The 24,004-nt window shown below is 41.7% G+C and overlaps 1 long non-coding RNA gene across 1 annotated transcript; it reads left to right on the top strand.

The window, feature by feature from the left end:
- Positions 1–11,370: 11,370 nt before the first annotated feature.
- LOC130600327 (uncharacterized) lies at positions 11,371–22,214 on the top strand. Its single transcript, XR_008972432.1, has 3 exons — positions 11,371–11,484; positions 19,608–19,690; positions 22,111–22,214. It is a non-coding gene; the product is annotated as an uncharacterized LOC130600327 (long non-coding RNA).
- Positions 22,215–24,004: the final 1,790 nt, after the last annotated feature.

Below are 24,004 nucleotides of genomic sequence, written 5' to 3'. Positions count from 1 at the left end.
TTTAGCTTTCTACGTAAAGTTGGTACTTAGAAAGCCAGTTCTTGAGCAGAACAGGAGCAGTGGCAGCAGTTTTCTCCCCGTTTGTAACTCTTCACAAAATCATAAACCGTTGGTTTGAGATTTGTTGGCAGCTCTGGAAACTCAACTCTTGTGCTTTACACCGGCCTGAGCAACCAATCTGGTTTATTAAGTGACTGTGGCTTAAAAAAGGAAAGATCACCTTCCTGATACTGAACTTCTCTGTAAGTTTTGGTAAAACTCCAGCCTTGGGCTGCAGTACTGTGCGTGGTGCCTGCTCTTCTGACATTCACTGACTGACCCAAATGCCAGGCATTGCCACCACGCACATCCCAGCAGAGCACCTACATGTTATTCAGCAAATCAATGCAGTTAGTTTCACTTGGGTGCCTTGGTCCAAGATTCCTTGTCATGTATGGGTTTTTTTCTGGGGGGAATTTTGGGGGGGGTGTGGGGGTGTGGGGGGTGGTGGGGGTGTTGTTTTTTTTTATGTAAATGATTTCCATGTTACTGTTTTCATTATTGCTTGTAGCGCTGCAACCCAGAATTTAAGTTCCAGGGGAAAGTCTCACATTTCAAAATTTCCGTTTGTGTGAGAGTGAAAGATTTTGATTGAAGAAAAGTTTCTAAAATTTTCATTTTGGAACAGCTGAAATCAATAGAACAGCATACATACATCTTTCTATCTATATATATGTGTGTGTGCACTGTTAGGGGTATATGGCTACACTTTCCTGCCTGTCCCTTGAGATCACTAAGGTTGAAGCAACTCATTTCAGTTGCAGATCTCAAGGTGGGACCTGGCCATGGGGCTATTACCTTATTACATGATTAGACTTGTGTGAAGCGCTAGATGATGCTAAAGCCCCCTTGCTAAGAGAATGAAAGGGATGTTTACAGCCACTTTTAAGTCTTTCTCTATATTGTATTAACAAAGTGATAATGTTGAAACAGTTCATTGCAAGCACAGCTCTGGGGGAATCTGGGAGGAAATCCATAAGTCACCTAGCTGCCACGGCAACATTTCAGAAAGAGGAAGAGTTGTGCCTGGCACATAGCACCCCCCTGCTATGCTATCAGCTTAATCCTTGGAGCATGAAATTCGGTTACCTTTACCATAGGTGAGTGCTTTTAACCTCCAGTGAAAATGGAAGACAAATATTTCTCTTTAGTATGCCAGATATGTATGCAAATAAATTACTTTTTTGGAAGCTGCTTCGTGGTAAAGCATCTGTCACATACCTGTCTATTTTTGTCTAGGCTGCAGTTTCCTCCTGGGGCAGATTAAAATCAGTAACAAGGATGTATATAGAGAACTGAAGTGAGATTTTTGCTTCCTCACTGAGGGAACCTGCCATTCATACTCCTCTGTGCTCTCAGCATTGCAGCTGGGGCTCCCACTCAGATGAGTTCTCCCAGCTGGCAAAAAAATGCTCTGGTACAAAAGAAATGGGGATAAGCAGCTGGGGATGATACTTACCTATGTGAAACCCCTTCCCTGTCCTTGTAACCAGTAAAAAAGAGTATAATGGATTGGACTGCATATGTGTATTACATTAAGCGGATGGACTGTTTTCTCTCTTGTGACTGAAAAAACAGTAAGTGAAGTTAAATTCTCAGCCCTGTCCAGCAGAATCTCTTTTCCTGCAGTGTTGGTTTGGCTTGGTCTACAACATATTTATTCCATATTTATATGCGTGGATTTGTTTTTGTATTTATACCAGTACAGCCATCATAAGACTGTACTAATGAAAGTGGGGCATAGGTTTGTTTGTATTTGCATCTATTTGTCTAAGCATCTGCAGCAAAAGCATCCATTGCTGTGTGTACATATTCTGGGTTTATTCATTCTGTGTCCTACTCCTGTGGTGTTTTGGGGACTACTTGGTGGCTGCTTTGCTCTTGGGAGTGATTTCGGTATCAGGTGATAATAAGCCTTATGATGAGTGGCCGAGGGAACTGGAATTGTTTAGTTTCCCCCTAGAGAAGGAAAGGTTCAGGGGAGACCTTACTGCTCTCTTCAACTACCTGAAAGGAGGCTGTAGTGAGGTGAGGGTCCATGTCTTCTTCCAAGTAACAAGTGATAGGACAAGAGATAATGGCCTCAGGCTGCGCCACAGGAGGTTTAGATTGGATATTAGGAAAAAATTATTCATAAGAGGGTGATCAGGCATTGGAACAGTCTGCCCAGGGAAGTGGTGGAATCACTGTCCTTGGAAGTGTTCAGACACAGTGTAGATGAGGTCCTTAGTGACATGGTTTAGTGGTGGTCTTGGCAGTCCTGGAGTAATGGTTGGACTTGATGATCATAAAGGTCTTTTCCAGCCTGGCTGATCCTATGATTCTATGACACTGCGTGTACCAGTCTCTGTTTGCACTAGCCTTGACACAGACACTGGGAAATCATAGAATCATAGAATAGTTAGGGTTGGAAAGGACGTTAAGATCATCAAGTTCCATGCCCCCTGCCATGGGCAGGAACACCTCACGCTAAATCATATCACCCAAGGCCTCGTCCAACCTGGTCTTGAACACCGCCAGGGATGGAGCATGCACAGCCTCCCTGGGCAACCTATTCCAGTGCCTCACCACCCTAACAGGAAAGAATTTCCTCCTTATATCCAATCTAAACTTCCCCTGTTTAAGTTTTAACCCATTACCCCTTGTCCTATCACTACAGTCTCAGTGAAGAGTCCGTCCCCAGCATCTCCATAGGCCCCCTTCAGATACTGGAAGACTGCTATGAGGTCTCCACGCAGCCTTCTCTTTTCCAGGCTGAACAGCCCCAACTTTCTCAGCCTATCTTCATACGGGAGGCTCTCCAGTCCCCTGATCATCCTCGTGGCCCTCCTCTGGACTTGTCCCAACAGTTCCATGTCGTTTTTATGTTGAGGACACCAGAACTGCACACAATACTCCAGGTGAGGTCTCACAAGAGCAGAGTAGAGGGGCAGGATCACCCCCTTCGACCTGCTGGATGCTCCTTTTGATGCAGCCCAAGATACGGTTGGCTTTCTGGGCTGCAAGCGCACACTGCTGGCTCATGTTCATTTTCTCATCAACCAACACCCCAAATACTGTGGACTGCTCTGATACATGTCATGTGAATCTGGCTCCTGGGATGGTTGCTGAAGTGCTGCATACTTCAGCCTAGACATTAATTCTTTTAAGACACACAGGTTTTTCTACCATTTCTTTTATGCCTGTATAAAGACTTAATGCCAGTAGCTAGAAAGACTCATCTGCTCAGGCTTTCATGCTGTATGGTTAATATAAAAGCCAGGCAAGAACAAGAAGAGAATGCAGCCATGAATATCGTAGCCATTTAGCCCTGAGTGGGGGCCATGGAGGACTTTCTGGGAGCAAGGTGTAGTGACTTGCACTCGAGAAAAACTTTGAAATCCTTCAGTGTTGTAGTACCTGCACTGTCTCTAATGTGGCTCTTTCCAGGTTAACAGCTGTGAATTCAGGGCAGCTGCAAGAGCCCAGGGACTGTTAAGGTTAATCAGAGCTAGGCAAGACTGTCCAGAACATTAGAGGGAAACTTCAGAGGCTGGTGAGCTGGAAACACATAGGAGTGAGTTCAGTGTAAGACTGGTATAACTTGATTTACTTGTGCAGATTGGTGGTTTATCAGTTAGCTGAAGCAAAGCTGAAAGAAAACATTGGCTTCAGTGAAAATGCCAATGATGCCATGGTGGTGATTATAAATACACGTTTTTATGTTATAGAAGCTATTCCATAAATGTCATGCAAACATTATAATGGAGTTTTATGTATCTGGGTCTCCAGTGCACAGTTTGTATATTCAGTGACACTGACCACCAAAGGCATTTGTCCTCTGTCCTGAAAAACAGGTCATTATATACTGGGGATCAGCCCCATACCCCCAACAAGATGTTTTCAGGGCTTTATATGGCTCTGAAACTCAGTAAACAGAAAGGCTTGAGGAAGAATAGAAAGCAAAGCTGTCCCTTGGGTCAATATGCATTTTAGTTTCACCATTCCTACTCCAAAGTTGTGTAACATTTAACTGGAAAAACATTTATAATGATAACAATATTTAACTAAAAGTCAACTGCAGTGTACTTCACCGACCTGCAGTATATTTACTCTTGGGGCTAAGGTTTTCTCTTTTCCTCACTCAAATTTTTCAGTTTAAACTCAAACTGACATCAGTTTGCAAAACAAGATCTTGAGTGTCTGAGAATAAAAGCCATATAACAAACACTTCCTCAGCCTCTTCAAAGAAGGATTTCCTTATTTACTTGGGAAGGAAGCTGGAAAAGATTCCTGACAATAAATAACTAACGTAAAATATTTTGCAGTGGAGAACATGGCATTTAAAAAAGAAACAACAGTGATTTAGAGCTGTGACAATGACAGTGATTGCATATGCAATCCAGTATCTCTTTCTGGGCAACACACAACACTTGTTTTTTCCCATTAATTTTTAGCTAGCACTGAGATGTGAGTTAATACAGGAGTGGTCCACCAAGCAAACCCTGGAGGCTTTTTTGTATCTTAGCAAGCAAAGCATTCCCAACTTTTGTATTCAACTTTGGTCATTACTCTTACTTGTCTGCACACCACAACAATATTAGCAATGATATCAGTTCACGCAGGGTTGTTAGGTAATTTATTAACTAGAAAGTTTATTCAGGCAATGCAAAATGCAAGATGTAAACACTTAGAAGGACAAGACTTGGATAAGACTCAAAGCACCTCTGTGAAAGCTCTTTCCTTCTATCTCAGGTGTGTCCTCAGACTTGAATGCACAGGATTCAGGAATCCCTGAATCACCATAATTTCAGATGGTGCTTCCAAGTGGGTTTTTAGAGTTGTTTGGTCTTCCTACAGGTGGAAATACAATCTCCTCAAATGCTGCCCTCACCATTATATAGGCACAATTATAGAACCAGAAAAAAAAATTACTTTCAAAATTGAAGGTCATTCACTGGGAAGGAGAGGCTATGAGAGGTAGCATGTAGGTTGCATGCAGGTGTCCTGTGGTGGGTAGGGTCTGGAAGCTGTGCAAATGCCTGCTGCCCCTGTGTCTGCAGAGGAGCCAGGCAAGCCTTGTGAAGCTCCTAGACCCTCTGAGCACTTGCTTGTTTGATCAACAGACCTTTGCAGCCAGGGCAGCAGCAGTGCCCAGCTGATCTTTCCCATGCTGTGCTGGAGCTAACCAGGACAGCTGTCAGTGGGGCCACAATGCAAAGAAGATCACAGAAGAAGGTAGAAACCACTTCTTTAAAAATCTGTGTTGATTCTGGGTGTTCTGGGAGATGTTTCACAGCAGAGGCAACAAACCATGGGAGGGACACAGCTGAAAGAACAGCAAAATGCATAAAGGCAGCAAAGGATGGGAGGAAACACTTAAAACAGTTCTTCTGCCAAAGCAAATGTCCATATGATGACATCATCTTGATATAATTGACCTTTTTTAAAGCACAGATCCTAGAGGTTGTAAAGTTTCTTAGATATCATAAGGAAAAGAAAAAGAAATCAGATTTTACAGTGAAGGAAGAAAGAGTACAAATACAGCAAAGGCACGTCCTAGAGTTTCAAACGTAAACCCAGATATTAATGGAATCCAGACCTGCCTGTAAAATGTTTTGCAATAGTAAAGCTATTTCAAAACTTTTTACTGATGAGTGTTAAAAACTTGTGTTGGCAGAATCAACACATGAGATTGCCATGGAGAAGGCTGTAGAGGATGTTTTTGTCCTTATTAAAGATACATGGACATACATAGAGAGAGAGAAGCACAGCTTGAAATTTATGTTGCGTGTCAATACTACCTGACTGGGTAAAATGTTGCGCTTCTTTAGTATTATGGATAATTTTGGATTGTGAATACATGCTGGCTCAGCTGGTTAAGGATTTGTGGTGTTTGGGATAACAAAGAATTGGAAATGTTGCAACGGAATGTTTATGTGGAAAAAAATAGATACAAAAGAAAATTCTTTGTAACTAGGAAGAATTATCACCAAGAGGCACCTGAAAAATAATTGGTGACTGCAATCAGCCCGTGAAATAATTCTTCAGCACAGTTAGATTGTAAAACTACCTCCATGACTGACTCCATTAAAACAGTTACTTGGGGCTTGCCTTGGCTTAAAATAATATGTTCCATTCTGTGACTTTCAGAGGCATGTGAGCTGATTTCCTTGGCTTCTATAACGATAAAGTCCAGTAATATATTTGGGACAATTAGATCCTTCATCACCTAGAGAAGAAATACCACTAGATAAGTGCATACCTCTCAGCAAAGAGCCATTCCTAGCACAGGGAGTATTCCAGTGGCAGGCAGTAGCACTGAAATGGAGTGGTCACATGCAAAAGAGTGACTTGAGGGCTTAATTTTAAAAAGCAGGCCTTAATGTTGCAGATGCAGCTTTCTGAAAGAAAAACAACAGAAGGCCATGATATGGCATCACAGAAATAACTGCTCTTTCTCAACCAGCTGTTGTTGCTGTGAGTGGTACTGGCAGGATGTGATAGTCAGAGAGGTTATAATACCCACATACACATGCAAAGCACAAATGGTGACCGATGCTTATGAGATGTGTAGTACAGTGTTAGATGTGTTCACCCGTTCTCAAAAAAAAAAAGAATCCACTTTTTTCTCATTGCCTTCTTGCTCCTAGCCCCATGAGCTTGTTGTTTACCTTGGATAAGCTCTGGTGCTCATCAGAGTCAGTATGGCTCATTCATCCAGCAAAATGCCAGATAGTTATTTTCTGGGCTATCAGCGAGGACTGGTGCAGTGAAGAGCCACGCAAGTCCAGGGCAGTGCGAGGAGAGGTGGAAACTAGTGCCAGGTTGAGGAGAATCCTTCCCTGGCCATGGGAAGGGCCAAGCTGCTCATCCATATTAGCCTTAGCTACTCCAGCGTCTTTTTGTCAGGACAGAGGTTGAATGTGGCTCATCTCCAGGCTCTGGTTTCTTATAAGTTGATACTTTTGAGAAAAAAGAAGACTCAGTGAATGGCTGTTATAAATATTTACAGAGTATTTTCAGGCTGCCGAAACTCATCTATCAAACAGATTAGTGGGAAGGATTGCCTAAAGCTTACCTGTTATGAAACAGCAGTTTTGGAAAAGAACTACTATTTATGAGAAACACAATACTCATTTCCTCCTGAGAGAGTTTATGTTTGCTTTTGCTTTCATTTTCATTGTTACTAGCAGTTTCATGTTTAGCAGCAGTTCTCTGCAAAAGAAGGTGTAAATGAAGCCTCAGTTGAACCCACTTTCTGTTTCTGCAGCATTTTGAGACACTAGGGCAGTGGGTCCATGCCATAGTTTCTTCTGGGAGGCCTCACATAGGGCCAAGTGAGGGGTTGGTCAGAGACAGCTTGGGAAACATTACCAACAGCTTCTCTGAGATGGTCTTTCGGCTATCCCAATGGCAATATGGATTTACAGATCCCAGCCCCCTTTCAACCAGGTTTGAAATAAATCTTAATTTCCCAAGCCTGGTTTATGGTGTGGTAACACAGAGAGTTTTGTTAATACATATTTAAGGGGCAGCGTGTTGCAGGGCAGCATGAGAAGCCTTCGTCTAAGCTGTGGCCTGAGCTCCAGTTTAACGAATGAAGGGGGAATGGGTCAGTCATTTAGCTCCTTCTACCATAGCTTCCAACCAGCTTTAAACTACACTGACATTACTCTCTGTCAGTGCCTGGCTGTGTAAAGGACATTTACCTTATTTAGAGAAACACAGATCCTTCTTTCTTGTAACGTATTTTAGACAGAGAGGCGGAAAGTGGAGCTGTGGAAATGCACTTCATAGCTTAGCTATGAGTATTGTGAGGTAGATGTGAATTCTAACTAGGGAGATCTTTTGAAACTGCATCTTAGCTCTTAATACAGGAAACATGGGACCTTTGAACTCACTGTTATCAGCTGAAATAGGAGAATCGGGTGTGAAGTTGCAATCTTAATTTGAGCAATGAGACTCGTATAGAGCCTGCCATGTTTGCCGGGGCTACTGTTCTGCTGATTGCTGATTGATATACAGATTTTATTTAAATTACAGGATAGCAGAAGACAATGAGTTGCTGTCACAAATCCAGACAAGGGGTTATCAGGATTGCCTCCATCAGGATTGCCCAAGAGGAGAGAACACACTAGATGTGTTTGGAAACAACACCCAAAGAGCACTTGGCTCTGTATGTAACTAGATTTGACTTTCTTCAATGTGTCTTCTTTATTTACCAACACATTTACCACCACTGCTTCCCTGTAACAAGAAAGAACTTCTGTTTCTAATTTTGTGTTGGTTTAAACTGAACTGTCCACAAGCAATGGATGCTTGTTTAGAGAGCCCTTTTTTGTAGCTGGAACCTATTATTAAACAGTAATTTCGTTGTCTTTACAAGACATTGCAAGGTGGAAGTTAGAAATATCTTATAAATATTCCATATAAGGCCTGTTTATTTATGGTCATATCCTCTTCCTCTGCTCAGAATTTTTTTCCAGGATCACTCAAGGATGTAACTGCAGATGCGCAGCAGCTCTCCCCAGCCATGCCTCTAGCAGTCTCAGATTTGCCACCTATGTCCACATTGAGAATGAATCAAATTCTTTGAGAAAGAATTACACATATTCCTGAAAACTGATGTGTGCAGGTATGGGAAAGTAGATCCTGAAAGTTCCTGACGGCAGATGAGCCTATTGTATGAGAATGTATGTTGTATAATTGCTTATGTTTCTAGCCTGAAACTTTAAACAGAAAACTGGTGGGTTTAGTAGTAATCTGTTTTATTTTCTTGTGCTTGTTTTGCATTGTGACATGGCCACATTCCACAGGGAGCACAATAGCTGGATGGGGATGGCAGAGATTGCAGATAATATGCTTACAAATCATTAGCAGGACAATGCAGTAGAGGGCTTTGAAGTTTCCCGCAAAGAATTCAACACCCCTGAGTTAACCAAGGTAGTAAATATGCACAGAGCAGGGCAAGGGCTGGGGTCTGAGCCTGAAGGAGGGGTACAGCAGCAGGAGATAGAAGCTGGCAGGCAGGAAAGTTTTGGTAAGAAGGAAACCAGATGTGAGGGCACTGTTTGTAAACCCTCCCTTTTCAAGCAGTGCTTCCTGCCTGGAGATGAGGCACCCTATTGTTTTGAAAGAACTCAGTCAAGTCCCAGTATTCACAGGGCCACAGCTCCTGATGTGGATTTTTATGCTTCATCTGGTTAAGCACACAGAGGAATCCCCTTCTCTCCTCAAGCAAGTGCGTACTTTCCTGCTTCCATTGTGTGCTGTGTAGGAACAGGCTCCCCTTTCAATAGGACCAATGTAGATGTGAGCCGAGATTCAGGTCCCATTGTAGATTAGCAGTGCTCCATCTCTGCTAAACATGCCTCTGATGCCAGTCTCTGATTCCTATCATCACAAACAGCATTGCAGACAGAACAAGAGCAACACTGGTGTTGCAGGAATCAGGTCAATTCTGTTTCCTTTGAGAATTATAACCCTGAATCTGCCAGTGGTAAAAGAGCTGCGAGGATTTGGTGCAACCATCCAACAAGTCGGTTTGTATTCTGTGTCAAAAGTGAATGAGTTTTGTTCAACACTGAATCCTTATGAAGGTTAGAGGCACTGAATTCACAAAAGCATCATTGCCTTACTCAGAAAGTAAGCTGTTGCACATCAGAGAAGTTTAAACAACCTCTTTCCTTCTTTTGAATGTCTCTGTTTCAGAGAGAGGTACTATCTCCAGCCAGCTGACTGCCAGAAGCTCTGGATTATGATTCCTAAAATGTGATGCAGGAAATCTCCAGATTTTTATAAATGGTCCTAAGGCAAGATTTGTAGGAAAAAGCAGTAACTTCTGCTTCATTTGCACTTTGTAAATCAGAACAAGGGTCTGAAGGGTAAATTGCATTCCTCATTCTTTATCCTGGTTTTCAGTCTGTCTGACTCAGGCTGTGTCTGATCCTTGCAGCCACCTAATGGTTTTAAATCTGGAGACTTGTTCGTGAGCAAAGCACTTTAATGATGCTGTACCATGAGGGCATGACTTGCAAGCATGCAACAGGTGGGAGCTGTGTCTTCAGTCTGACATTTAAGCTGCTGGTGCTTGCCTGCATCCCTCTAGAAAGAAGTTTGTGAGTTATTGGTTCTGTTCATTCCCCTCCTTAGAACCAGTCCAGATGTAACATGTCTTGTGGGGTGAGCCTCCAGAATCCAACAGCTCTTGTCACTGCTCATGATGGAGTACATGGAAAGAAAAAAAAACGAAACCCCTCTGACCTTATGATTTCATGGCTAGATCTGGCTGAAGTCTGAATGACTGCATCTTCCCTGCAGCAATAGGCTGCCAGGTCCCCAAAGGTCTGAAGAGAAAGCATCTGATCTTCCCTTCCTTTGCTTTTGAGTTTTTCTAAGCTCTGAACTTATTGCAGTTTTTAGGGCTGGAAGCAGTACTTCTGTTTTCTTTAGCAACTATACATTTATTAATCGATGCTTGATTATTTACCTCTTTCTATGTTATGTGCAGTAAACTGCATCAGACTGATGGAGTTATGTGGTCTGGGGAGAGACCTCCCAGCCCAGAGCTCCTGAAAGCTGCACTGGGCTCTTTGTTGGCATTTTTCTCTAACTTTAGCCAAATTATTCAGCTTTTCTACCACAGTGTGTCCCTGTCTTCAAGGGAACCATCAGGTGAAAGAAATCTCAGCTCCCAACTCCCCCATAGGCGGATTATGAAGAATTCATGCCTGAAGAGCACTTTGTGAGAATTGACTTTTAAGACTGAATTATTGATGCCTTGACAAACCTCTGCTTTATTGCACAGGAAAGGGATGTTAGGAGAAACAGATTACTTAAAAAAGCCTACTAATCAGATAATCCTGGCACATGCTGCTGCTCAGACTTAAAATCTCTATGCCTGCATAGATATAGAGGTATATGAATGAATGCACTACTGTCTAAATATACACACATTTGAATTGCTGCACACGGTCTGTGTAATTCCTACCAGCATACAGTCATACTAGTTTGGTGCACTTGGCAAAATTTTGTTTGTTGTCGTTTAAATACTCTGGATGACATTCAGCCTCAGAGTACTACTGTAGTTGAACCAGTTATCTGTTTTGCCTATAAGACACCTGATGTTAAAGTTTCTTCTCCTAAGAACATATTTTTCAAGCAAATGCTGTTCACTCTTTGGTAAACATGTAGCTCTCCAAAATCCTCATCAGGTTATTTTGCTGTTTCTGACAGCCTGGCTTGATGTATGTTTGTCGTGGTTTTACATAGTGTTATTTACATTGACCTGTAGACTTTGCAGGTCTTTCAAAATCTGTCGTATTCTCCTTTTTTTTTTTTTTTTCCTCAGATTCATGCAGGTAGAAGGCATAATGTCCAACCTGGCTTCCAAAGTTTCTCACCTGATTTGTGCTCTTTGGTGGAGTCTCAGCAGTTACAGCAGAGTGCAAAAGTCTTGTAAAGGTAAGAGAAAGTGAGCAGGGTGTAAATGTTGAGTGATTGAGGACAAGATACATATCTTCTCAATAGAAATGTCAGGTCTGGGAAGAATTAGTTCAGGTAAATATAAAGGCCTTAGGCTGTTTTCAGCTTAAGACACTATTAATTAACCTAACAGTATTAATGCTGCCAAATCTGTATAGTTGCCGAGGGATCTGTGCTTTATCCTGACAGAGGCAGCATCGGCACAAAGGTCAGCTGGTGGTCAGCATCACGCTTCACTTGTGCATCAGTACAGAGCTTAATGCTTCAGAGACTGAACTTTTGTGCCCTAAGGAACATTCTTATGGTATATATTGCTTATTTGTGAAATCCAGGTTTTGAATATATATTCTATATTTTGAATATATAATTCAAATATATATTCCATATTTCAAATATATTTCTGAGTAATTTCTTCCTAGTTGTGGTAATTTAACGTTCCTGCTACTCAGTTCAGAGCTGAGTGCACCGAGTAGAGGGAACACAGCTTGATGCTTGGGCTGTGCCGTTGGCAGCTGAAATAATCTAGTCATGACTTGCAAGCTAAGTGTTATGAAATCGCTGATACTGGATAAACATGAAACATCTGGTTTCATCCCTTATAACACCACTGTTTTGACTGTAGAGAAGTGCTCACGGTAATGCCAACCTGAACTGAAGTTTGTAAAGTAAATGTAAAAGCATGTAAAGATGCTTTACACTGCACTTGAGACATCAGCAGGCAAATGCACTAAGACCCAGCTGCATAAGCGATCCCTGCAGAGATTGCAGAACTAATGCAAGGACACAGTTTGTGCTGGGAGAATTACCCAGCTAATGGGATTATCATTGAGCCAGGGAGAAATATTATACCCTTCAGGAGCTGGTCTTCAGTAATACCAAAAGGAATCTATTGGAACAAGCCCTGCAATGTTAGGGTGGAACGTTACATTAAAGCAAAGTCAAATTAATGCCTTGTTGGTGCTGAAAAGGGACTGTCAAACAGCTGCCTGATCCCACTGTTTCCCTTGAACTAGGACTCACCTGTCCTTGTTCTGGGCCAGGCCACGGAGCAAAAACAACTCTGCATACACAAAGAATAATTTTCTTTTGGCAGCTTGCTCCCTGACTGGAGTTTCCACAAATGTTTTGTTTTTACAGCTGATGATTTTGGGGTTTTGAAATATGTGTGAGTGTCTCTGGACCATGCATTGGACGTGGTCCTGCCCTCATTCCAGTTCATAGGAAAAGCCATGTGAACTGCAGCAGGAACAGCCTTGCTTTATGGCTTACAGCCTGGAAATACTGTACTCAATGCAGTGTAGCTTTCCAAATCTAGATGTGATCAACAGGATCGCTTTAGTGTTGGTTTTTTTTTTAGGTTAGGTGGCCAGATAATCTGTGGAGAAGCCAAATACAGACATCTTTTCTTTATGGTTAGTAAAAATGCCTAAAAAAACCTGGTGAAGATCTGCCAAATTTTTGGAACTCAGAACATAACGTACATGCAGTAGGGTTGACTATGCTGGGATAAAGGGGTGAAACTCTCACAAAGTTAATAGAAATATTTCAAATAACACTAGCAGGGAATTTGCCCAGCTGTGTTTCAGCTGCTGCCATGCAAAGCTCTAGAGAATCAAGCTTTCTCAAAGAGAAATTGTGTAAGCTCTGCAGTGTTGATAAGTAGGAATACCTATTTATTCTGTCTTCAAACAAAAGGTGCATAGGACTCAAACAATGAATTACTATGCTTAATGGAAGTTAGCAGTTCTGAACTTACTCTGGCTGAACTTGTACATCAAACAGGAGAAAACTCACCTTGTCTTGAACCTCAAGGAAAACTACTTATCATTTTGCTTATTTCACCTTGCAACTCTGATGGACTTAAAACTAAAGCTCTGGTAATGTATTTCTGTATTTGTCTAAGCCCATAAAGATAATCTTAGCCCTAGAGGGCTTAGAGTCAAAATCATTACCTTGCAGCTCCTTGTGTACATATGAACTGCTGCGTAGCGCCAACCGAAATAGTGTGATAGTTCACCTCTGCATGTACTCACAGGGCTGATGTCTTATAAAACAAAACAGCTGGGCATGGATAATAAAATCTGTTGCTTCTGTTGGGTTTGTAGGAAGATCTTTCTGTTTCAAAAGCCTTCTAGTAATTGCACCCGTAATTGCAAAATAATCTTTTAGTAATGCATCTTCAGGCAAATGCAGGGAATGAAGTACACCAGCAAGATGGCTCTATCTGATCCTATGCCTCCCTGATCTGTCTGCTTGTAAGCTTTCTCTTTTGTGTGAAATGTTAATGTGGAAGGGAGGATACTATAGCTCAAGTCCCTCCTGACATTTTCAATGCATTTCCCAGGTCTGTTTTTCTGTCCTTCAGTGTAAAATTAATTTTGGCATAATCTTGTGTGAATTAAACTGCAACACAATGATCTCTTTGCTCGACTCATATTTGCTGTCTGCCTGATTTATGTTGAAAAGGAGCACTTGGGCATGCCAATTATCCTGTCTTTTTATTTGCCTTGTGCATTGAGCCTTTGGCTACTAGAATTAAACTGAAAAATGCAATTAAAAGCATTAGATGTAGCAAACATACAAAAAAATATCATTATATGCTTGACAATGTTCTCCTTCATATTGTTAATCCCTGCAGATCTACCTGTGTTATTAGATTTCATATATGGATTTTATTTTTCTCTAAAGACTACGTTAACTGGAATAAGCAAGTTGCATGCCTGATCACATAAGAAGAGGAAAGGAAGATGTCACCGTACTGGAAAACCTCGCCTGACTTTTCTTGATGAGTATGGTCTGAACTTGAATTAAGAAAACATTTTGTAGCTTGAATAACAGTTGCAGATACCTAGACAATGTTATTAGATAATGTTTTAGACAGACAAATTTGGCTTGGTGCACTATGGAAATTATTGCGTATAAACAAAATTGTCTCCAACTGTGATGAGATGTACAGAGAGGAAGTTCAGGTGCTGATCTGGGCAGATCCTTCCTACCTACAAACCTCAACAGGGTCTACAGGCTTGTGAGCCACGTCAGTGGTATCCTCTGAGGAGTGCACTTAGGCAAGGGAAGTGCAAATGTCCCTCACTCTTCATTCTCAGATTAAAATAAATGGTCAAATAAAAGCAAAATTCTCACTGGGAATGTAGTTACGGTAAATTGGAAAGCCAGGAACTGCACTGCTGTTGGACACAGCACTTGGATTCCTGTGGTTATTTCTCTGTAAAAATATAACACACACCCCCCCCCAACCCAAATCCTAAACAAACATGAAAAAGCCTAAAATGATATTAACCATGCAAACTCAGATTACTTGCCTTTCCAGTGAGCCTGAGAATGCATAATGCTAGTGCCTCTAAAACCACAGAATTTTAGGGCCTTTTTATGGTGAGAATATGCTTAGAGTTGTATTAATTGCTTGCAAAAAAATAATTGAAAAATACATCTCAACCTGTAATAGAAACACACCATTGAAAGAGAGACTTGCTGCCTCTTTATTGCAAAGACCTCACAGAAACCCCTGTTGCACTCAGTTTAAACCTTCTCTCCACCTGTGGCTGCCAAGAAAGCTTCGCACAGAAAGCCAATGTCTAAAGCACAAAGAGGTACAGGCAGAAGAAATAAAAAGGTAAGAACGAAAGATGAATCCAGAGGTTAGGCTCTGTGGTGGTATATCTGCCTCTGCAGTTAGGTGATGAAAGACACATACGCTGGCACCTCTGCAGAGTTAAAACAGATCAGGCTGGAAAAAAGGTGACTTTTTAATTAGCCAGGGCCTGCATTTCCAGCCCTTCATGCTGTGCTGCATGAGAAACCTGTTAAATACCTGGCACAATAAATCCCAACAGTGATAAAAAACTGAAATTACAGGCAAAAAAGGATGGCAGCGTCAGGACTGGCGGTATCTCTGTGGGTTGTTTGATTGCAACATTTTACCCCTTCTTGTTAGTCCTGATAAGGGTTGTAAAAGAATGTATAAAACTAGGCAACTTTGCCCAGCTGGACTCATTTTACTTAACAATTATTGCTCAAGATAAATCAGAGAGAAAACATAAATACACTCAGGGAAACCAAAACATCAGATACATAGGATAGTTCAAAGCATGTAAAAGTTCTCTTTTCCGTAATTGTAAGGGATTTGTAAAAACAAATCTGGATATATCTAGCAAGGTTTTTCTGAAGGGCAAACCTATCCTGATTTGCACTGGTTCCTAATGTTTCTCAAGATGTTTTCTTTATGGCTTTGTGAAAGTGATGCTGACCTCTCATTTATGGTGACTCCAGGACTGCACGGCAGCTCAGGCTGAGTCGGAAAACAGGCAGGGCGTTTCACCCAACCTTCGTCCTTAGTAGTTATGAGCAGCAGGCTCATTTAATATTTGTAGCACTCTTTACTGGCTTATTTGTTTTCAAACGTTTCAGGGAACAGGAAGCAAGCTGAGTGGAGGGGCGGAGCATGTAAAGGATGGCAGTCCCACATTCTTCTTTCCTTGGCTGATTAATTTATTGAACTAGCAGAAAGCACCAAGTCTGACAGTTTTGACCTTACCTACCTTTGTTGCAGTTTGCCTGCTCAAAAGAGTATAGTAATACCCCATTTATGCGCTGTTTGTTTGTTCCAGTTACTGCTGTCCTTGCAGTCAGAGGCTCCTTCATCAATGCACTAGATGAAGCAACTATAAATACATGGGCAAAAGTTTTATAATCTGCGTTAGTTTTATCCCTGTTCAAACCTCATTGTGACAAAGCTCAAGAGATGCTGGGTGCTCATACACCTTTATAGCTGAGGCTGCAGCAACCCACTACTGCGGTCTCGGGGTTCCCTCTCCATCAGACATGGGCCCAGAGCTCCTTAGGACAGCATCAGTTTCTCTGTTGGCTGCAGCAGACTGTAGTTAAGGTCCTAAAATGACAGTATTTGAGTCATCTAATTTCTTCCTTATTAAATAGCTAAGTCACCTCAGCTACTATGAGAAGCATAGTATTTTCAGAGGACACTCCATGCTCCCAAGCCTGCAGCAACTTGAGTGTTGTATTAAAGACTGTAGTGATAGGACAAGGGGTAACTGGTTAAAACTTAAACAGGGGAAGTTTAGATTGGATATAAGAAGGAAATTCTTTCCTGTTAGGGTGGTGAGGCACTGGAATGGGTTGCCCAGGGAGGTTGTGAATGCTCCATCCCTGGCAGTGTTCAAGGCCAGGTTGGACGAGGCCTTGGGTGATATGATTTAGTGTGAGGTGTCCCTGCCCACGGCAGGGGGGTTGGAACTAGATGATCTTAAGGTCCTTTCCAACCCTAACGATTCTATGAACACTGTCAAGGAAGAAAATAGCAAACCTGCTTCAGTACTGCAAGTGCCAGCTCATGATGGTGTGTTTACGTACTAAACCCCTTACCTGAACAAACACTGTAGACACTGGTGAATGGTTGGGTTGTGATTGCACAGGCATGCCATAGAAATCACACAGTTCAAGTGAAATGAATGTGCTTGAGCGCCAGGCTGGTCATGAATCCCAGCTTTTGGCAGCTGTTTTGATTAAATTCACAATCTCTTCCTGCAAGTCTAAATAAGTAAACGCCCTCATTGTTTTGCCTCACCATTTATAAAGAGCTGGCAGGCACCCAGGTGCTGCTCAGGAGAACGGAGGACTCACACAAGAAATGGAATTCCCCACAGCTCTGCCTGGGAGTCAACAGCCACCCCTGCTCCTGAAGCAGGGGTCTGCCCATGGGAGGGCTCCTGCTGCCATGACTAGCGGGGCATGAATGGCTACCCCAGCTGATCTCTAACCCTTGCTGATGTTGTTGCTTTTTAAACACTCCTCTCCTCCCCCGTCAAATGCCCCCTTTATCACTCAGACAAGATCCACTGGCTCCTGAGACTTTACTTAGGGAAAGGATGAGGCATTAACAGGAAAAGCACCTTTTGCTCTAACTTGTTTTTCTTCTGGAAAATGAGTGATTGCAAAATTTCATTATGGATCCTGGCACATACTAGCTTTTAATGACTGCTCTGCCCTCATTGATTTGAAAGTTGAAAGATCATTTTGTTTTGCTCACAACTCCAGCTCTGGAAACTGAAATAGAGTCAAGCTGAGTTGCCATCCACCTGCGAGTAAAATTTGGTGACCCCTGTCACCAAAGAGGTGCTGATTTAACCTTGCTACCCTTAACAGACTGCAGGTTAGTAAAACAAGTCTGTTGAGGAAGTTTTCTAAGGAAGAGCACCCAGCTGTGTCAGCTCTGCTGGGTTAATATGCAAACAGTAAACCAGTTTTCACAGCTCAGAAGATACTGTTCCAGGCAGGCACAGGAGAGGTGCCACGGTAAGAACAAACTCTAGTCAGGATAAAGTTGCATTTCAAAGTGACACTGAAAATTAAGTGAAAATTGGGATTTACATTTTGAAGTAAAGGCCCAAAGAGATGGGATGGGTGGCTGGTGGAAGTAAGCATATGCCTCAAGGTGACAGGTTAGCAGATGTTTTTATATCTTGCTTAAAATTAGTCACTCCGTTGGAAATTCAGGTGAGAAGATCACCAGCCCAAGAAATCAAGATGATGATGCTCATTAAAATAGAAGGCCTGAGCCCAACTTTATGCCAATAGCATCATTTTAGTCTGACTCAGAGGACCATTTTAAACTCTGAGTCAGTCTATAATCCTCAATGAAGTGGTTCTAGGTTTCTACTATGCAACATATATATACATATATATGTGTGTATATATAAGGACAGACAAATGTGATTTATAATAAGTAGCTCCTTAGAGTGTGCTTAAATATATACATTGGCTCAGGCTAAAAGCTTTTGTTTCACCAGCTTCTCCGTATCATTCCTGGTGAGACATGCAATTTCATAGGCCATTGTGTTTGATTTTCATAATTCTCTTGTGGAGTTGGACAACACCCAATGAAGTCTATATCTGTGTCCAAAGACAGTCCTTGTATACAAGATGCCCTGTCTGTATGCCATTATGACATTAAATGCAAACCCATGATGTGATTTCTGATTAGCCACATAAATTTGAGTGGATTATACAAGACCTGAACTAAGCAGCTGGCTCTTTATGCTCAAAACCAGGTTTAAAGTCAGTTTAAGTCTGGAACCTGTGCCTCCGATTCATTGCAGTGACTGTAAAATAACAAATAGCATCTTGGCTATCCACACAGACAATCAAAAGCCGTGTTTGAAATGTAATGGTATCACAGTATCACAGTATGCTAGAGACTGGAAGGGACCTCAAAAGATCATCTAGTCCAATCCCCCTGCTGGAACAGGAACACCTAGATAGTGTTATACAGGAATGTGTCCAGGTGAGTTTTGAATGTCTCCAGGGAAGAAGACTCCACAACCTCCCTGGGCAGCCTGTTCCAGTGTTCCATCGCCCTCACTGAGAAGAAGTTTCTTCTCAAGTTTAAGTGGAACCTCTTGTGTTCCTGTTTGTAGCCATTACCCCTTGTCCTATCATTGTTTGCCACTGAGTAGAGCCTGGCTCCATCCTCGTGACACTCCCCCTTTATATATTTATATACACTAATAAGGTCACCTCTCAGTCTCCTCTTCTCTAAACCATAGAGACCCAGCTCCCTCAGTCTTTCCTCATAAGGGAGATGCTCCACTCCCTTAATCATCTTAGCTGCCCTGCGCTGGACTCTCTCCAGCAGGTCCCTGTCCTTCTTGAACTGAGGGGCCCAGAACTGGACACAATATTCCAGATGCGGTCTCACCAAGGCAGAGTAGAGGGGAAGGAGGACCTCTCTCGACCTACTAACCACCCCCAAATGAAGAATGGTATGATATTTTGAAAATCTGGTAAGCTCTGTTCCACTTTTGCAGAGGAAATGGTGATGAAAAATAGGAATGCAAAAGGAAACGCAAAAGTTTTGGAGTCCCACTGCTCAGCACACAGCCTCTCAGGCTACAGTGGAGAGGTGAGGCAGTTTTGACTCCTGCCTTTGCATGCTTTTCTGCAGGGGATTTTTGGGTGGAGGAAAAAACCCCTCCTAAGTAGATACAGTCATACTAAATGTATCCTGCTGCTTTGCTGAGCTGTTTCTACTTTGCAGTATTTCATAACCCACAGCACATTTGCACCAGGAATGAATGTGCTGGAGCAGCAAATGCAATGGCAGCTAACAGCGTGGAGTGTGTGCATCTGCCAGATGGTGAAAACATCAAAGGTTAATTCATCTGATCACTAAAATAATGCAAACATCAACTTCTGACTGTGGCAAGTAACACTGGCTCCCATGGACCCCAGAGCAGTGTCAGGGCTGCTTTGACAGCGGGGCTCTTTAAGAAAGGCCCTTTCCTCCTTGTAGCATCAGAAGCCTGTAAAAACTGCGTTTTACTTACAAATGAGTTGCTTTATGCACCATTAAAAGAGAGAAATGCCATGGCACAAAGTAATAGACCCACTTCTCCAGGTATTACCCCTAGGGGTTAAAATGGAACCATTTCCAGGGGCACTCACAGCTCTCCATAGATTTTTGGAGATGCTGCTATGCCTCCATGCAATCCATCACTGATAAAGCCAGAGCTGTATGAAGGCAGTGGAGATGATAGTCCTGAAAATAAAACTGCCCATGACTACATAGCAATGCCCTCAGTGCAGCAAGGCAGACCTGCCCTTGGTGCACTTCCTCACCCTTTTAGATTTGCAAACTAGAAACATGCACAGACACCGTCAGCGAGACCTGAATAACCACACATGCCCCAACTGGTTTGCAAAATGTCAACTAATAGCAGGCAATACCGGAAAAAAGTCTTCATGGCATGGCAAGCACTGAAAATGATTCATGCTGAGGAAAGGTTATGAGGTTATCTGTGTATTTTGCAAGAAGTCTTGGTAATTTCCAATTAGCATGAGTTTTACGCTTTGTCTATCCATGAACTCACAAGTCAGGGGCTGGGTTGCCACATCTGTTTTGGTGCAGTTCCCACAATAATGCTTTCGGTTTTACAGTGTGTTTCTAGAAACATGCTCCCTCTGCTGTCTATAGTGTGAATTATCATAATTAAAAACCTCTCCAATTGTAATGAAATTACTAGGTTAACAGTAAAAATTCTCTTTGTTTATTCCTTTGCCCTACTCTGAATCCCACATCTTGATGGCACTGCGTGTACCACACCTGTCCTAATATTGGCAGTGTTTGTGGGAGAGGTAGTTTTCTGTAACCCCAATTATTCTTGTTTTAAATTTAAACTTAAATTTTGAAATGTTGTTTTAAACCTCATAATATATGTTCTCTAATGAACTCTGCCTCTCCTATATCCTTAGAATGTCTTATGATGGGAAGTGCTGTGGTTTTGTAGAGGTTGTGCCTCAGAAAAGAACAAGTGGTTGTGATAGAAATATTTAGTATTTTCTTGCTTATATAAAGTCACAAGGAGTTATTTACATTAGAGTTTCTGTAAAAAACAGTTTAAAAGGAGCTATTGCAGGGTTTCTTTTTTTTTGTTTTCTTTTGCCTGTCTTCCTCTTGAAGAGTTGATAAACACTTTAAAATGCTATAGAAAATCATTGTGAAAAATTATTAAATTTATATTAGGGGTAAAACTTAAGTCTTATATTAGCGATGTGCTACTAACAATTTAAACAACACTTATAGAAGAAATAAATGCCACTGGATTAGTGCCAGAAAAAAATGAAAGCATGAACATTTGTGCTTCCCATGGAGATGAACAAAATAAAACTGCTGCTTAAGTCGTGCAATTGAGGGTAGGAGGTGTGTAGTAGGCTGCTGCAGTGGGAACAGGGAAATACAGCTCCAGCACCATGGAGGCATTCAGTGCAATCAGAGATGTGCTTGGCACCAGGCTCGGTTTCTAAGCTTGGCTCTTCTGAGTTTTGCCATCAGCCAGCCCTATTTGCATAAATACTCAGCGGCACCATGTATCTGAAAAAGAAGCGTGTGGTATCTATAGTACATTAATGCTTGAATTAAGATGCCTCACATCTTCATCAAATGCCATTTGAAGATGCTGTTGACAATTTTGTGCCAAACCCTTTGTCAGTCCTCGGGTGGCAGCTCAGTGCCGGTGGAAGGGCAGCACAGGCAGCAGTGGGGCCTCCAGTGGGTGCTCACTGGGCATCCTCCTGCAGCGCCACGTGGCATGGGATGAGATGTGCAGCTGTACCTGGCCATGGGAGGCACTGTCCTGGTCCTCCCAAGCCCTCCACAGGCACTTATTATTAAATCTAAGAAAGCATGACTGGAAAAATTGTTCTATGAGGCCCAGCCTGTTTTTAATGCATTTAATACAGGCAGGAGTATGACTCCTGCTGACAAAAATAGGCTTGTAAGTCCTTTGAAGATTTTTTTGCCTAGTACTTTTTCAGCAGGAGAAAAGCTTTGTATTCTGTGAAAGTCACTGGACCCTGCAGGACAAAATGGCAAAGCCTCACATTTAGGTATTTCAAAAGTTGTGCTGCTATGACCATTAACAAATGAGACAGAAAGGGAAGAAAGTGGGTAACAGTTCAGAAAGAATGTGAAAGGAGGGCACATAGGAATGAAAACGGAACTAGGACTTTCACTGGCTAAAACAGATTTCAAAAATGGACATGATTTATAAACATATAAAAATATTTTTATAGATCAGAATGGAGAACATGAGCTCCACTCTCCATCTTGAAAGAGAACAGCAGCACTAGTGCAGGTATTGTCCACTATTCAACACCAGCAGGTGTGGTCACCATTACATGGCAGAAATGAAGTAAGAGGAGGTCACCCTCACAGCCCACAGACACACAGGCAAGGTTTCCTGCCTTGAAAATAACCACCTTGACTTTGGTTCCAACATTTCTTCAGGAACTCTAAAGTCTCCTGTTTTGTTTCACTGACCTCTGCTAAGTGAAAACTCAAATTGGAAATGCTGCACATCAGAAAATCAAATCATTTTCTCATGGTCCTGTGGAAAAAAAAAAAAAATCACAGATATATTTCACTTTATTTATTTGTTCTTCACTTTGATAGCACATCTCAATCACACTTTCTAATTAGATCTTACAAGATCTTTCACCTGCACAGGGAAAAATAGCAAAAAAAATGGTCATGCATGAGATATGAATGCATTCACACCAAGTATGTTGTACTTTCAGGTTCTGAACATCATAAATAAGAGAACATTGAAATAGCTATGTTTTTTTTAACAACATCATTGTGGCAGATCATAGCAGCTTAAAAAGTTTAACGGAGGTTAATCTACTTCTAATATTTTTATTTGAAAAGGTTTTTAATAAAGTTTGGTATGAGATTAAAAAAAAATTGAGGACCAAACACTACAAAATAATATTGTAAAGAAAAAGCATTTCTTTTTCGTTTGTGGAGATTTAAACCCACAATGGCCTTTATGCTTTGGCTGGGGATGCAGTTTTAGAATTACTTAGATGAAGGTTAAGAAACTCAACTTATCTGTAACTTTTATGCATCATGAAATATCCTTAAACAGGTTTGGGCTTTAAGAAATGCTGGACACACATCCTTTAAGAGGTGTTAAACTAGGGAGACAAAACCTCTATTTATTCCTGAGACTATTGGCCAAAATACTGACCTGCTAATAGTTCCCAGATCTATCAAAGCAGGATACAAATGACTATAGGTTCTGTTATTTGAGTTTGGCTGTTTTTTTTATTTAAAAGGTTACATTTGAATGCTTTGATGGCCATCAGAAACAAGGCAGTCTTGCAATGGGCAGATGAAGTCTAATTTTAGGAGGGGAAAACAAAGCTCTCTACAAAAAGTAGCTAGTCATACTGATTTAATGAAGATAAGTAGACATACTTACTGAGTATCTTCTTTTAGAAGGCTGACTTCTTACTATGCACAGGTGAAATATTGTTACAAGTACTTGGTCTGATCCTACAATGTGCAAAGTGCCCTAAACCCTTTTGTGAAATAACCAAGGAATGAAGGTTCTAGGTGCATGCGAGGAAGCACTTCAGGAGACAGGACTAAACACATGAACAAACTGAGCTGTTGGAACGTGCATTACTCCTAATCTCTTGCTATCAGGCATCAGCTCTCTGTAAGTATGCCTGCTGGCCACAGCTGAGCTCTTGTCTGAGTTAGTGCTCAGTTTCTAGGAGCTTGCAGCAGCTAAGCTGGAAACAACTGAACTTTCAACTTCGGGCACCAAGACTTGGTGAGAAGGAGAACAAAGCAAAGTAGGAGGAAAGCTGCATTTGGACTACCTTCAAGGTTTACACTGAATTTTAATCAAGTGTCTTGTGCAGTTATGTACTAAAAGGTCTTTTTAGAGCTGAAACTCAGACCTTTCTTTATATGTTATAGGATCCATCACATATCTTTGCAGCTATCACATATTTAAACCATATAACTAAATAAAAGTAGTCAAGATAAAAGTAGTCAAGATAAAAGTAGTCAAGATATTCTGATGGAACTAGTTAATACTGTGACAGGGCATCCAAGTTGTCCTGAGATCCTGGATGTCATGTCAAGCTGGTGATGATTTAGTAAACATTCAGTCCA

The sequence above is a fragment of the Pezoporus wallicus genome, unplaced genomic scaffold, assembly GCF_028554395.1.
Source record: "Pezoporus wallicus isolate ANWC-B61680 ecotype Strahan unplaced genomic scaffold, APGP_CSIRO_Pwel_v1 contig_6899, whole genome shotgun sequence".
NCBI lineage: Eukaryota > Metazoa > Chordata > Aves > Psittaciformes > Psittacidae > Pezoporus > Pezoporus wallicus.
Note: the sequence above shows the minus strand (reverse complement) of the source record. Positions and strands in the feature narration are given on the sequence as shown.